Consider the following 14726-nt stretch of genomic DNA (forward strand, 5'->3'; position numbering starts at 1 on the left):
CTTGGGTCCTTCAAAGACACAGCCCCCATTTTCCCACGAAGCACTTCATAAAAGTGAAAATGGAACACATGCTGAATGGGATTTGCAGAATAATGAAAACCCTATAATTAGGAAGCAGTAGTTAGAATTATATTACCCCATAAGAGCAAAGCTTAGTAACAAGTTAATGCAATTACTAATTCAGCTTTTCTAGAGATAGAAGCAAACAGTGCAATTAAATCCTCAGTCTTTATTTTTTTCAGGGGCCTAATGAAAGGGAAATAAATGAGCCGGATCCCCTTCTTCCTACCTCTGTCTCAGCTGTGCCATCCGGGGATAGGTTTCCCACCTCCTCTCTCCAATCTTGTCTGAAAAATAAAACAGGCCACCAGCTGTGAAATGGATTGTGCCCTCCAACTTTGTACCTGGAATAGAAGCCCTCATTTTTGACAAAGGTTGCCAAGAATTTTGCATCATTGGCAGCTTCCTATTCCCTCATTAGCCTGCTTATTCTGCTTAACAAAAGATGCTCTGTGTGCTGATTTGTATGTGAATGTCAGTGTGCCCTGTGTGCATTGATTTTGACCTGTCCCCATCTGTCCCCGTACACAGTTGTAGTCTAACCCACCATCTTTACCTGTAACTCTTCTCCCACACAAACCCAATTCACTCCAAGTGATGGTCCCAAATCTCCCAAACGCAGTGTTCACTTTCTGATGACCTTTATAAATACCATTCGCTGTGCTTGACGAGCCATTTCGGAGAGGGTACCAAATGCAGGTGATTTCTCTCAGCCGCCTATGTTGGAGGAGGCCACTGGTCTGATGTAGTGACTAGCAATTCGCTGCCACGAAGAAGACAGATGAGAGGGTGGCTTCATTCTTTGATGCTAAGAAAAAAGCCCTTAAACTCACCTATCTACATGTAATTATAACCTTCAGGATCCAATAGTACCAAGCCAAAACAGTCCCTGTTTGGACACGCATCATGGTAAATGAACAACCGAATTTAGTAAATGGTTGGCCAATTAAGAACACAGAATAGTGACTTCTGGGTGATCATTTTGATCAATCTAACTCACACATTTCATGTTCAACAGAAGTGCTCAGTGAAAAGACTGAACTGTGTGTAAATGGAACCCAAATTTACAAACAGTTAATTTGGATGAATTAACCGGTCCTTCACTGAATATAAGGTACCACTGATCATAAGACATCCCATTATTTAACGAGTCATGGAGGGAAAAAAAAAACACCAACAAAGCTCAACGCCATGTTTACTTATTAGAGAGCTTCATCTTCTGTTATGTTACGTTTATTTGATACAAATATGTATTTGTTAAGCAACGCAGGGCCATGATATGAATATCTATGCCAAGTTTCCACATGTTCCACCACAACCATCATCATGTCTGTCACTGACCAATAGTGACTTTGATACCATCGACTGTATGATGCATCCTGATCTCAAAGTTGTTGAATTGTAAGAAAATGGGTACTTCAGCATCGATGAAATATGGTATCTGTATCCTTCAGATGAGGATCTCGTGCAATCGACAGCCTCTCCTCACTTGACATCGGCTCCTGCCCCAAGTGGCAAATGGATCTTGTCTGTGTACTAGGAGTCCTCCTCTCCCTCTGTCTCCCCCTTCTTATGATCCATGACGGTCCTCTCAGGGCTATGCCTCACGCCGGCCTACACTTTGCACTTTGGCCACTTATTAAAAGTTTAAGCTTTTCTCCTTTTTTTGTTTTTTCCTTTCCCAAACTCCTTAATGCTTGCCATTGTCACCTTATTTCTGCCATTGTTGCTCTCTGTTTATTTTTCTTAAGCTTTTTTTTTTTTTTTTCTTTTTTAACATCAAGAAAAAATTCCTTTGGTTAAAAGTCTGTAACTGTCCCCGTTCTCTCCCAGGAGGCTTTTAAGAGGTCTTCAAAGATTGGGGGTAGAAGAGTTCAATGATCTACGTGCTAGTTCAAAGACTGTCCCTCCTCCACTTCTGGGAACCACCTAGATACACCCTCTCTATTAACCTACCTTTCCCATTTTTAAAATTTCAATTTCTTTTTTCTCTTACTGTTATACAGCAAGATCAAAGGAACACCTTGTCCCTGGGCCTTCAGCGCGGAAGGGCCTTTAGCTCCTCACAGGCCATCACCCTAGTTACTCAACTGCCTTATGACCTCTCAGCCACAGTGAGCAAGATTGTTCTATGTACCTCACACTCACACACCCATACGCATGCCCTTAGGCTTCCTGTTACTTTTTAAATTTACTTTGTTCCACCTTCACAGAGGCTTTTAATATTCATGTTAACCTGATTTCACCTGTATGGAAGCGTTAAGGGACATGTGGGCATTCTGTGATGTGTCCTCGTTCTAAATGTCCCCAAGGGTGGTCCCGGCCCACTAAAAATAAGTTTGCTTCAAAGCCAACTTAAAATGTTTACCTCCCCGGCTCCCTAACCTGAGTTACCCTTCAGTGACTAGTGATAGTATTACTCTTCCTATTCAATGTTTACATACAGTGCTGGGCAGGAAGATGTTCGCAACTGGCTGGGGGTAGAGGGAGGGAGTGTGGTTTTGTCCATTTCGGTGGAGTAAATACTCCCACCATGGCTGATTTCGAGCCATCAACGGGATGTCACTAAACACAGTTGTAATAGGTGCACAGTGGTACAGATATAGTAGATATAACTTCAAGAGTAAATAGTAAAATGTGGTAAAATGATTAGGAAGTGAGGACTTTTACTATTAACTCCTTTGTTTTTAATATAGTTTCTTTTATTAGAAAAGTTCCTATAAGTTTCTATAAGCTTATTAGAAGTTTATATAAGTTACTTTTTAATAATGCCTATGTTTAGTAACCAGCTGAACAGAATTTTGGAAAATGTAGCAATTGGCTCTTGAAAGCTCCAACAATCATATTTAATTATATTGTAATAAAGTATATACTACCTAGTATTATTACTATTATCTTCATATTTTCTGTACCCAACTAGATTATATACTCTGGAATATGAAGTATTTGTCTTATGCTTCATTTTATTTACTATGCTGCTAAACACAGAAGGTAATTAATCTCTAACATTAATAATAATGTTTACTCATTAAAAATGTTTTTGAGGGGAGCCTAGGTGGTTCAGTTGGTTAAGTGTCTGACTTTGGCTCATGTCATGATCTCAGAGTTTGTGGGTTTGACCCCTGCGTCGGGCTCTGTACTGACAGCTCAGAGCTTGGAGCCTGCTTCAGATTCTGTGTTTCTCTCTCTCTCTGTCCCTCCCCCACTAGAGCGAGCACATGTGTGCACGCTCTCTCTCTTTCTCAAAAATAAATGAACATTTAAAAATAAAAAAATAAACATGCTTCTGAGGGGCTATGAAAATTTACTAATAACAAAATTTTGGCTTTGCCCCAAACCTGACTCTTCCTGCAATCACATCTTTAACCCCAAAAATTTTATGAACTAAAAATATGCTATCAAAAAAGATATAATATCAGTGTAACTGAATCATCTTTGACACCAGCTATAGGATCATCTACTATTAAGAGTGGTGGTGACCAGCTTTGTTATCAAAAGCTGTTGAGAACACTGATCAACTTTCAGTCACCAACAAGCAAGCCAGCTAACCTCTATGAATGTTGAAGTTAGAGCTCTATGGGAGAAAGTATTCTTGGGGTGGGAGTCCCCTGGTGGGGTAACCGAACTGACAAACTTAATTAACCAAACTCCCAAGAGCAATCACTCCCTCTTCAATTTACACTTAAAATGAACTGGCATGTAATCTCAAATGCGAACTTATTATCGAAGAGATACTATTGTTATCCTCACTGGAGAAATAGCTTTCCCACAACAATAATGTTGGTTTCTATTAACCAGGATCCTTCCTTTTCCAGAAGCAAAAAATCAGATTAGCAACAAGGAGGGCATTTGTTGAGTATCAAACCAGGAGATAGGAAATATAAAGTCTTGAAAGATGCATACTCCAGGATATGAACAGTACAAATAAATCATCTCTGTTCTGCAGTGGAGTGTATCTAAGCTCAAGACTATTAACATCTACCAAAGTGTGTCCGTCATAGTCGAAAAGTATTGGTAAAGACTGAAAATTCTCTACATATGTCACCAAAACCACTATTATCTCATGCCAGAAGTGTTACAATCGAATGAGTTTTAGCTCTATGTGCTATAGTTACATCACAGACAGCTGTCTAAGCATCTGCACTAGTCCAGGACTGGTAAATCCATAGCTCATATGCTGCCTCCCACTCCTTCTCACACCATTGGCAGACATCATTAGTTGATCACTGCACTCTTTCTCCATTGAGCGCCACCATTCTTCCCAACACAGTCTATACAAAGCACTCCTAATCCTGGCTCTGTGCTCTGAATGAAGAATTAGGAGACAAGGCATTGTACAGGTCTCTTGCAGGGAGGGTAAGGGCTACACTTGACTCATGTATTATTTCAGGTTCATTTCGATGGTGTTGCTATCATAGAGCTAACCTTTTGAAAATCTTGTTGCCAATTGATCCTCACTGTAAACTCCAGAGTGTAAAGTCAAGAGCTTTATGTTGGCTTTGGCTTTTCTCTGCTCCAGCATTGCAATGTGGTGGTGGTGGCTGGGGCGGGGAGGGGGCGGGGCGGGGGTGTCCTATGTCTTACTTAACCAGACCAAATTGTTCACCATCACTTCTGTCAGCGAAATGTACATGTTAGAAGTCAATTATTTAAGCTTTCCTGGCTTTTTGTCATTACCACTTGTGGGCGCCACTGAACTAAAGGGAAGCTGGTTTTCTTTCCAGTACCTTCATATACTGACACTCTGCTTAACCTTACCATCCAGATCAGGAGCTCCTGACCTAACCTGCACCACCATCTTGGATGCACCAAACAGCTAGTCACTTTCTACACAAACAGAAACATCTCTTTTTACCTCCCTGTACCTGCCCGTTTCCTCAGATCCCAATCACCTTACATCCACCTCAGTCTTTGTTCCTGTTTACTTGTCTTTCTCCTCCCATTAGATTGTGATTCCTTGAGGGCAAGGCCAGTCTTTGTGTCCCCACACCATTATGATTCCTAGCACACAGTCTGTCCTCTATAAGCATTTGTGCTACATTAGAGACGTACTGTGCTGAAAGTCACAGGCCTCTCATTCAGGGTGACAGAAAAGAAAACCATACCACCTCATTAAGTTGTAGCAAATTTTCTACATGTATTTAGGCATGTGCTTAGGGCCTGCTTTTCAACTCTTTATACCATGAAACAGCTCCCATATGGGTACTAGTCTTCTGCTCCTTCTCAGGGTAGAATTCAGCTTCTTAACTCTGCATCCTAAAAGGTCCGATAGAGAAAGAATCTGGATGTCTTTCCCCCTGATGCTGTAGTGGTTCCATTGATGGTCTTACAGGAAAGCTGGGGGGAATGCGGGAGGGGTGGGGGGAGAGCAGTCAAGTTTCTAATAAATATTACTTCTGGTCACCTCCCTTCTCCCACTCTGAAATTCTTAGAGTCACCGCCCACCCCCACCCCCCAGCCCCCAATTGTTGACTTTAATTGTGTTGTCCCAATAGCATTTTGAAATTGAGCAAGCTCCTGGGAGCATTTTGAAAGGCCCTGTGAGCTTCCTGGTCAGCATTTTCAGTCTCTAATTATAACTTTGCATCATGGCTTCACTTAATACTTGTCAGGTGGGCCTGGGAGTAACTGATGGTTTGAAACTAAATCTTCAGTAGCCACCATCAATGTATTGAGGCTTAATTCCTCTTCTGTTCTTAGAGAAGCTGCTGAAAGCAAAGAGGAAATATATGCTGTCCTCAATCCTAGGAAAACACAGGGACTTTATTAGAATGTGGTGGCATATTTATAGGAACTTTACAGCTTGTGGGGCTCAGGGCCTGAATTCACCTACACCTTCATCTGCTTCCAGGGCAATCTATTGTGGGATGGTCTGGATATGACCCTTTGGAAATCCTGCTTTTAATGAACTGATGAGGAAAGGTGAGTACTTTTCTCTGGAAAGAACATTTTTCTCGCCCACTGACTTCACAAAAAGATAAAAATGTGCTAAAATATAGTATAGAAATGATGGGACTATTTTGAAACAGAGACAAAAGCATTTTGACTGGAGAAAGGAATGTCGGTGATGTTAGAGAATTTCTTTAATACAAAGAATAGACTTAACTTTTTGTGTAGAAGGGAACTTTGTCTCTCAGTCTTTAGTTGTGAGTTTCTGTTTTGCCAAACTCTTATGCTTATGTTGGCTTCACTGTCTTCTCACCTTCCCTTAATCCTTCCATGTGGTTTTGTTGGTATTCATTGTCCTTCTAGCAAGCCATCTCCTTCCTTTCCATGCTGCTGCTTCCATCAAATGTAAACTATGGTACCTTCCTTAGCCTATTCCAGATGCTTCATCTGTCCATTCCCTCATTCATAAGGCATGTATTGTGGGTCAGACATTGGCTAGATGGGGCAGACACACACCCACCAGGCAGTCCCCACTCTCAAGGGACTTTCAGTTTATTGAGACCATTTGGGAACCATCTGGCAACATTACAAACTGTATTAAAATTTTAAACTATGTTAAAATTCTCAGAGACCATCATCAATCCTCCAAGCTTGAGGGTTCTGATTAGCTGACACATTTGTAACACTAACCTAGTGGACAAGATGTAACTGTGATTCCTTGACCTGAATTGAGAAGCCCTCAGTGTGCCAACAGTGCTTGGAAAGAAAGCTGAGGGAGACTGGGAGAAGTCTGGAACCTCAGCAAAGAACACACATCAATTCATAAAAAGAGAGTTCCACATTCCTCTAGTTCAGCAGCTGTAGGTAAGATACCATGTTCCTGGGGACAAGGCTCTTCCCACAGCAGAGCTGTCTTACTCCATTATAAGCTAACCTAGGATGACTCACATTCCCTCTCTTAACATCCTCCCTGGCCAAACTAGCCAGATCTGGCACTCACCTCAGAGCCCACAGTGGGATTCTGACATCCAGCTGCAGCACTGGCACACTAGCCCAATAAGAAACCACTGTTTTTATGAAGTAAATGATCCTTAATGCCAAAAGCACGCTAAGATGTCAATTGAAACAGAGGTCTACCTCCAAAGTAAAGAGCTTCAAAGAGCATTCCAGATTTCACCCCTAAGCCCATACTTGAAGTCAGTATCTATGTGCTGCTAATGATTGTTAAATTAAAAGGCAGTCGTTTAATGGAGCACTTTCAGTATCCAGTTGCCTTCTGCCATATGGCTTTGGGCATGAAGTGATTAAACTATAATGTCCAGAGCCTCTGCTGCTGGGCTATTTAATGGTGCTATGCATCATGAGCCCTGAGATGACGGGAAATCTGTTTTCAGTTTACATCCCCAGTGAAAAGTGACTCCTTTTGGCCTACAGGGGTTTAAGCCCTCCTCCAATCACTACGGCTTGCACACTCACACTAACCCTGCATACAGCCACTAGATGAGACAGGCCTGACTCTCAGAATACGGGCAGGAACCTTCATCATGCAGCCATTCCCAGGGTTCAAAGACAAAGAGAAGAACAATTTGTGGTGACTCATAAAGCAAGAAGCAAGAGCAGAAGACCTTGAGATAAGGATAGTTAGAGGCACACGGAATGGGCTGCAGCCTGGAGCAGTGCAAAAGTTCTGGCTTTTGGCTAATGGGGATGGCTACCAGGCCTTGGTCATGCCTTATGTGCCAGGCACTCCACGGAGTACTTTATAAAGTATTTTTTTTTTTAACGTTTATTTATTTTTGAGACAGAGAGAGACAGAGCATGAACAGGGGAGGGGCAGAGAGAGAGGGAGAAACAGAATCTGAAACAGGCTCCAGGCTCTGAGCGGTCAGCACAGAGCCTGACGCGGGGCTCGAACTCACGGACCGTGAGATCATGACCTGAGCCGAAGTCGGATGCTTAACCGACCGAGCCACGCAGGCGCCCCATCCACGGAGTACTTTAACATAGATCACCTCATCTAATCATCCCAACAGCCCCTATCAAGGACGTATTATCATCATCCCCATTTGCTGAGGGCAAAACAGTCTTAGAAGAATTAAGTAAGTTGATCAAGGTCACAGCTAATTAGTGGTGGACCTAAGATTCAAACTCAAGCCTTCTTGACTCTAGAGCCCAACTTTTTAAACCATGATGGTGGTTGAACATGTCTGCCAGTTTCTTACTTAAGGGGTGAACACCACTATAGGTATTTTTTAGTTCCTTGCTTCTAAATATGATTAGTAAACTATATGTGATCTTCACTTCAATGGGCAGACTTAGTCATTTTTAACATATCCTTTTGTTGGTTTCATGAAAGCCAAGTCTAAGGAACCATTTTAAGTGCTACATATAGACACCTGATCCAGCAAACCATACCTGACTGTTATCAATAAGACTCTGGAACTCAGAAAGGGCAAAAATAGATAACTATCACCTCTTCAGAGTTCTGCTCGATATGGCTTTTGCTTTCTCAATGTGATATTCATTACATTCGTATAGGCATTTTTAGGAATATAACACAGTTCCTGTTTCCAAGGATCTTACACTCCTACTGGGGAGCCTGGAGACAGAGAGTTCAGTAATACTCAAGAACATAAACAATTCAAGCCTTTAATGGCCCAGACAGTACTAGAGACATGCAGAGAATCAAAAGACCTCAGAAGAAAGCCCTTATTACTTTACTATGTGAGTGAGCAACTCATAGACTCATCCTACCAGACTGAAATCAGAAAAGGAACTTTTGGTCATATACTTTACTCACCATGGATAAATCACTTAAAATCATAATCAGTCTGAAATGTTGGGTGCCCATGGTTGAAAGTCTTGTGTAGCTTTAATAAGACTTTAGGCACTATGCCAATCAATTCCTTTGGAAATTTCTACCATAGTTCTGAGAGAAAATTCTTGCAAAAGACAGAGGCACTGTCTCACCCTCAGTAAATGGGTTCTCTTACCTGATGGGCCTTGCTTCATTAACTTTTAACTGGTGCTTTTAATATTCAGTTTGTACTTTTAAACTTTTAAAGCCTTTATCAGATGTTCTTTGAAACCAAATGCATACCACTAAAATACGCATGTTTCCAGCGTGATCAGATTTCTTTTCAACTTATTCACAAAGACCTTGAGAGGACAAAGAATGTATTTAATGATAGGAACTAACATGGCGCCAGTAATGAATGGTTCGGTTCTGCCAATAATACCCAAAACTAAAGCAGTAATTTTTTAAAGCCTTGTTTTGCTTTAGCAATTTAAAATAAAGTATTTTCATATGTATTATCTTATTTAGTCCCTCTGACAGCCACAGAGCCAAGCAGAGTGGGTTTTACTATCCCCATTTTAAAATAAATATGGTTCAGAGCCCTCAAATAATGGAGCCAAGCTTATGCAACCAGTAAGTGGCAAAGTTGGGCACCAGAACTCTGGCCTCCTGGCCCCCAGCCCATTGCCATGTCGATTCAGCTATTTATATCAAACAATATAACTTCTATTCCTATGTGATCTCCACAGGCACAGGTTGCAAGTCTTACTTGTCTCTAGATTCCTGGTACCTGACACTTGGGACAAGTAAGAGTTTATGGCGGCCCAGAAATAAAGACACTTTGTGCTAGTGTCTGTGCTTTTCATAATCACAATTACCAGTTAGTTGGGTTGAGCTAAGACTAATAAGGCCAAAGTTTCAGGTTCTAAATAGGCAAATAACAGTTCTACATACGACCAGTTATCTGACTAACCTGTCCTGAGAGGGATCTGGCAAGTTAGTGGATAGCTTAGTCCAATTTATTTTCCTAAATCCATCCATCCATACTCGAGAGTGGGGACTGTCCCATCTGTATGTAACTTCTCAGGAAACATCCTCGCCTACAGTCTCTCCCAGGAGGATTCGTAAACAAGAGCAGCGGCCAGGATCTGTTCCCAGTGACACTTCCCCTCAATCTGGCATAACTGATTAGAGCTAGATTGGTGCTTGACCCAAAAGCAGTCAATGGGCAGCCAAAAAGCTTTAAGGTGTCCTGGCAAGAAGGCTCTGCCCCCACCAGAAACAATGGGAATTTACAGGGCTGATCAAATGCCCCTTATCAGAAATTCAAAGTGAAGATATAAGGAAAGAGTAACTTAGGAGCAAGAAGAGAGAGACTCGGAGCTAGAGACACATTGATGGTGGAGCACCAGAGTGGGGAACATGTTTGAAGTGCTACCTGGGCTCCAGGCAGGGTTACAGTCTTCTGAATGGCTGTCTTTTGAAGCCAGGGCTGAGTTTTCTTCCCTTCCAGGCCAGATGCTCCTTAACCTTTTGGGATCTTGATTCTTTTGATAATCTGATGGAAGATTTGGGTTGTTGTCTCAGAAAAATTTACATACAAAAATTTAGACTAATGATTGCATTTAATTTCAAGGGATTTCTTGATCCCCTAAAGTCCAACCTCAGACCCACTGAAAATCTATGCACCACAGGTCAAGGAAACTGTTAGTTCATCTAAGATGGCCATGGGATCACATGATCTCTGAAGTTCAGCATGTAGTATAGGACTTGGAACATAGTATTACATACATCTTGGTTGAATGAGTGAATAAATGAACAATTGAATGAATATGTAAATAAATAAAAAAAATACAACTTGGGAGTTCATGCCCTGTTGACAGCACATTAGGAACATCCTTTTCCTATCTTATGAAACACTTTGTTAACATAAGCTGGAAGCATGGCTGGAATGAATGCCTGTTACTTGTATAAACCCAGATGATGTTTAATATACTCATCAACACAACTGATGGGCACACTATCACCTTGCACATACAGAACTACAAGGGCATTGTGCCTACCAGTATACAAATGAGAACTTGGAATGTCATAGCCTACAAGAGGCATCCTACTTTTCCAGTAGATAAAGAAATGAAAATTTACTAGATTTTCTACTTGAAATACATATAATCATTTAGAATTTAAGCTACTTTTCCTTAATGTACAACCTTAAAAATAATAATGATTAACACCTTTATTTCTTTTTCTGACTTTTGGGAGAAAAAACTTGTTATATTCTTTTTTTTTAAATTTTTTTAATGTTTATTTATTTCTGAGACAGAGAGAGACAGAGCATGAGTGAGGGAGGGGCAGAGAGAGAGGGAGACACAGAATCAGAAGCAGGCTCCAGGCTCTGAGCTGTCAGCACAAAGCCCGATGCAGGGCTCGAACTTACAAACCATGAGATCATGACCTGAGCCGAAGTCGGTCTCTCAACCAACTGAGCCACCTAGGTGCCCCCAAAAACTTGTTAGTTTCAATAATCTAGGATTCTACTTTAGGTTGAACATTAGCTGGCTTCTCATTTAGACAGAGAGAGAGAATAGCCTACTTCCCTTTGGTTATTCTGGCAGGGTTTTGGAGGGGGTCGGGGAGGCTGCTATTACCCATCTGAAGATTGACCAGAGTGTAAATTCTTTGAGGGCAAGACTAGCCACATAGCTTAGTATCTGCCTCTCTTGACCACTGCCAATCTTTGTGTAGTACAAATAGAGGGATTTTAATTAAATATAACTGTGGTCCACAAAGTGGGGAGGACAGATCTGCTTTTTGATTTGGCGAGGGAACAAAAGAGAAATGTCAAATGCAATGATCTCAATATTTAAAAAAAGTATTGCAGTCATCATTTCAAACTGATTACATTTAAAAGGAAAAATCTGTCCTGTGGTTAATTATTTTTTTATTTCTTAATCCTTTATCATAAAACTCCTATGTAAAAAGCTGTACTTCACTTTCAGTTATCAGTAACTAAAATTGCAGGGTATGACATGCAGTCATATGTTTTCACATAAAGAGTCCCCCCCGCTCCCCACTTTGGGATCAAATACCCCAGTAGTGTAAGAAGAATGAGAGTTCCATTTATTTGCAACACACAGCCTATGAAGACACCAGTGGCACAAATATTGTACTGTCCTTCCATCCAAGGAGCATAAATATTCTCTCATTAATGTATTTCAAGCCTATTTAACAGGAAATCTATACTTGGTTTGTCGCATGGCTACTAACATCAAACACCTAATTTTTGCTAGCTCTTGAGCCACTTAGCTTACGAAGCATAACATTTATTCTTTTAATGTGATCTTCAAAATACAACTACTGGATTCAACATGTGTGTGGGCTGAGGAGGAGTGAAGAAACCAATATTTCCTGAATATTCTTTATGTAACAGGGACTTTGTAAAGATGTCATCCTAAGGAATTCTTTTACCCATTTTACAGACCCTGGGAATTGAGCTACAGAGAGATTAAGCTACTTGCTCAAGGTAACACAGCCAGAAAACAACAGAGTCTGGACTTGAATCAGTACACCCTGCCCTCAAAGTTTAGGTCCTAGCCTCTTGCTGCCTCCCTAGCAGGGTCCCATGAGAGGGGACGGTTGTCTGAATCACCCCCATTATTGCAAATCATGCATTAAAGACCAGTTCTGCTTGATAGGATTCAAAGACAAAGACTTCAACTCCCTGCTCTCACAGTTTAGAGCAATCACTTCATTTGAGTATGATCCACGTGTTGGTATAGGTCCCACCCTTTCCTACTGGAGGTCAGGACCAGGAAGTATGGTAACTCTCTTCAGTCTAAGGAAACACCAACAGGTTAGAACAAGGAGCTGCTCTGACCCAGCAGCAGGAGGCCAAGTTAAAGAATAGAAAGGCGTAACCTAAACCCAGAACTTGGCTCTCAGGTTTAAATGCCTCACCATGTAACTTCGGCCACAGCACGCTGCAATAGCAATGAGATCTAGATCCCAAGTGGAGGCTCAGATTCCATGTCTTCCTCCAATAAGACTTTGCAGGGTGACCTTGGGCTAGATCCTTGACTTCAGCGTTCTCATCTTTGAAGGGAGGGTTAGCATGTCTTACTAGCATCCCCCTTGTAAGCTGGTTTTTAAGTAGAAGTGACACAGCCTTGGAGCAGGCACTAGCATAGAGGGTAGCTCTCCCCATACACACAGAAGCACTTGTGCAGAAGACCAGACCATCAGGCTCTATCCTTTGGGCAAGACCTTTGGGCAATCTCTACCTCCAAAGACCCCAAGCCTTTATCAACAATCCCCCATTCTCCCATCAGTGTTCTTTGGTAATTACAGCTATTGTAGCACCACTGCTGTCCAGGATCAGAACTTAAGAAGTTCAAAGGCTCCAGGAATATGTGGTGTCCTGTCTCCACATCCAGTAAAAAGCGGCATTGCTTTCTGACAGGTGACAACAGACACTCACGGGGCAGCAGTGAAGGAGCTGTGTTTACATGACACTTAATATCCAGGAAGGCATTTCATATATGGGGGTGCCCATATCCAAGTAATCCAACCCCATGGACTTGGACCAGTGGTGAGCTCAAGATGATCTCCACCATTTGCTTGGCTGTCACCACCTCTGCAACCTGCGGGAATCGGCTGATGGCTCCAGAGAATGACTCCAGCCTTTCAAATTGAAAAATGTGGTGTGTTACATGTTACCCAGACAGTAGAAGAGAAAGGGGACCTTTAAGAAAATGTTTTGGAAGGAAAACTAGGGCAGCTTTGAAATTATTTTCATAGTCTTTAAACTCAAAAAATAAATCACCAGGGCTAATAGTTATAGACAGCAGAACAGGCAGCCATACTAAGCTCTGTACTTCCTTGATTCTAACACCTGTTGGGGGGCATCTCGTGGGCCCATACTCCATAAGGCCCTTAATATGTATTGTCTGAATTAATCTTCATGACCATCTATCATCCTCTGGTGTGAACCAGCAACATGACCTTGAGCCAGCATTGATATCTCTGGGCCTGGTCCTCTTCTAATGCCAGGGTAAGAATTATCAACATGTATGTCAAAATCCCCAAGGCTTATGCCAAGAAATAGAATAGAGAGGAAGACAATAAGCCATAATGAGGGCATAGATAACATTGATACAGAGGGGGAGGAGGAGAAGCAGTGTAAATAATGGGAAAATATCTAGAGAGAGATGGAAAGACAAATTCAATAAGCACTTTCAAAGTATGGGCCTCAAAATAAGTGTCTTTCTTCCTTGGAATATTACTGTTTTGTGCCAGCTTAAGAAGCCTGACTACCTCCTGTCTGCTTCAGAAAATAGACAGGATAACAGGAAACAGTTTCAGATTCCACAGTGATTATAGCTACTTAAGTTTGACTTACCAAATACTGTCTCAAACAGATGGTATGTAACATTTGATTAAGGGCTTATCCTGCAAGCCCAACAGGGAACATTTCTTCCCCTCTTAATATAGAAAAGATGCAGAGAAGAAAGGAAGTAAAATGACATCTTTGCTCATATTCCATGTGTATCAGTTTTTCTCAATGTTTGTGCCTTTCCTGAAATGAATATGTGTTTATTTTGCAACTCAAGACCAAACTACAAAACACTGACACCATAGAAACTTGGTGAAGAAGGATATGGAAGATCATCTCATCAACCTCCTTATTTTACTTAAGGTAATAGAGACTGAGAAAAGTTAGCCGATTTTCCCAACGTGGTACTGTGGCAAATCTGGGACCAGGTCTTCTAACTCAGGCTCTGGCATTCACCCTAGGCTTTCTGTGTGTATATGTTCAATGTGGGGAAAACATACAAATCGGTCAGCACCATTATTACTAAATTAGCACCAATCTGTGATGAGCAATTATCAGAACTTGAAGCTGATGGGTAATGCCATTCAAGTCCAGTTAATGAGCCAAAAGCTTGGTTCTTCAAAACACTTAACATTAATCAGCATTTGG

The 14726-nt window shown here is 41.5% G+C and overlaps 1 long non-coding RNA gene across 2 annotated transcripts; it reads left to right on the top strand.

The window, feature by feature from the left end:
• The first annotated feature begins 4088 nt into the window (after positions 1 to 4088).
• LOC125919416 (uncharacterized) lies at positions 4089 to 14514 on the top strand. 2 transcript variants are annotated; one of them, XR_007456771.1, is made up of 5 exons: positions 4089 to 4416; positions 5912 to 5982; positions 12226 to 12269; positions 13206 to 13446; positions 14356 to 14514. It is a non-coding gene; the product is annotated as an uncharacterized LOC125919416 (long non-coding RNA). The 2 variants fall into 2 exon arrangements; XR_007456772.1 differs by lacking the exon at positions 12226 to 12269.
• The last annotated feature ends 212 nt before the right edge of the window (positions 14515 to 14726 follow it).

This window comes from Panthera uncia, chromosome B4 (genome assembly GCF_023721935.1).
Source record: "Panthera uncia isolate 11264 chromosome B4, Puncia_PCG_1.0, whole genome shotgun sequence".
NCBI lineage: Eukaryota > Metazoa > Chordata > Mammalia > Carnivora > Felidae > Panthera > Panthera uncia.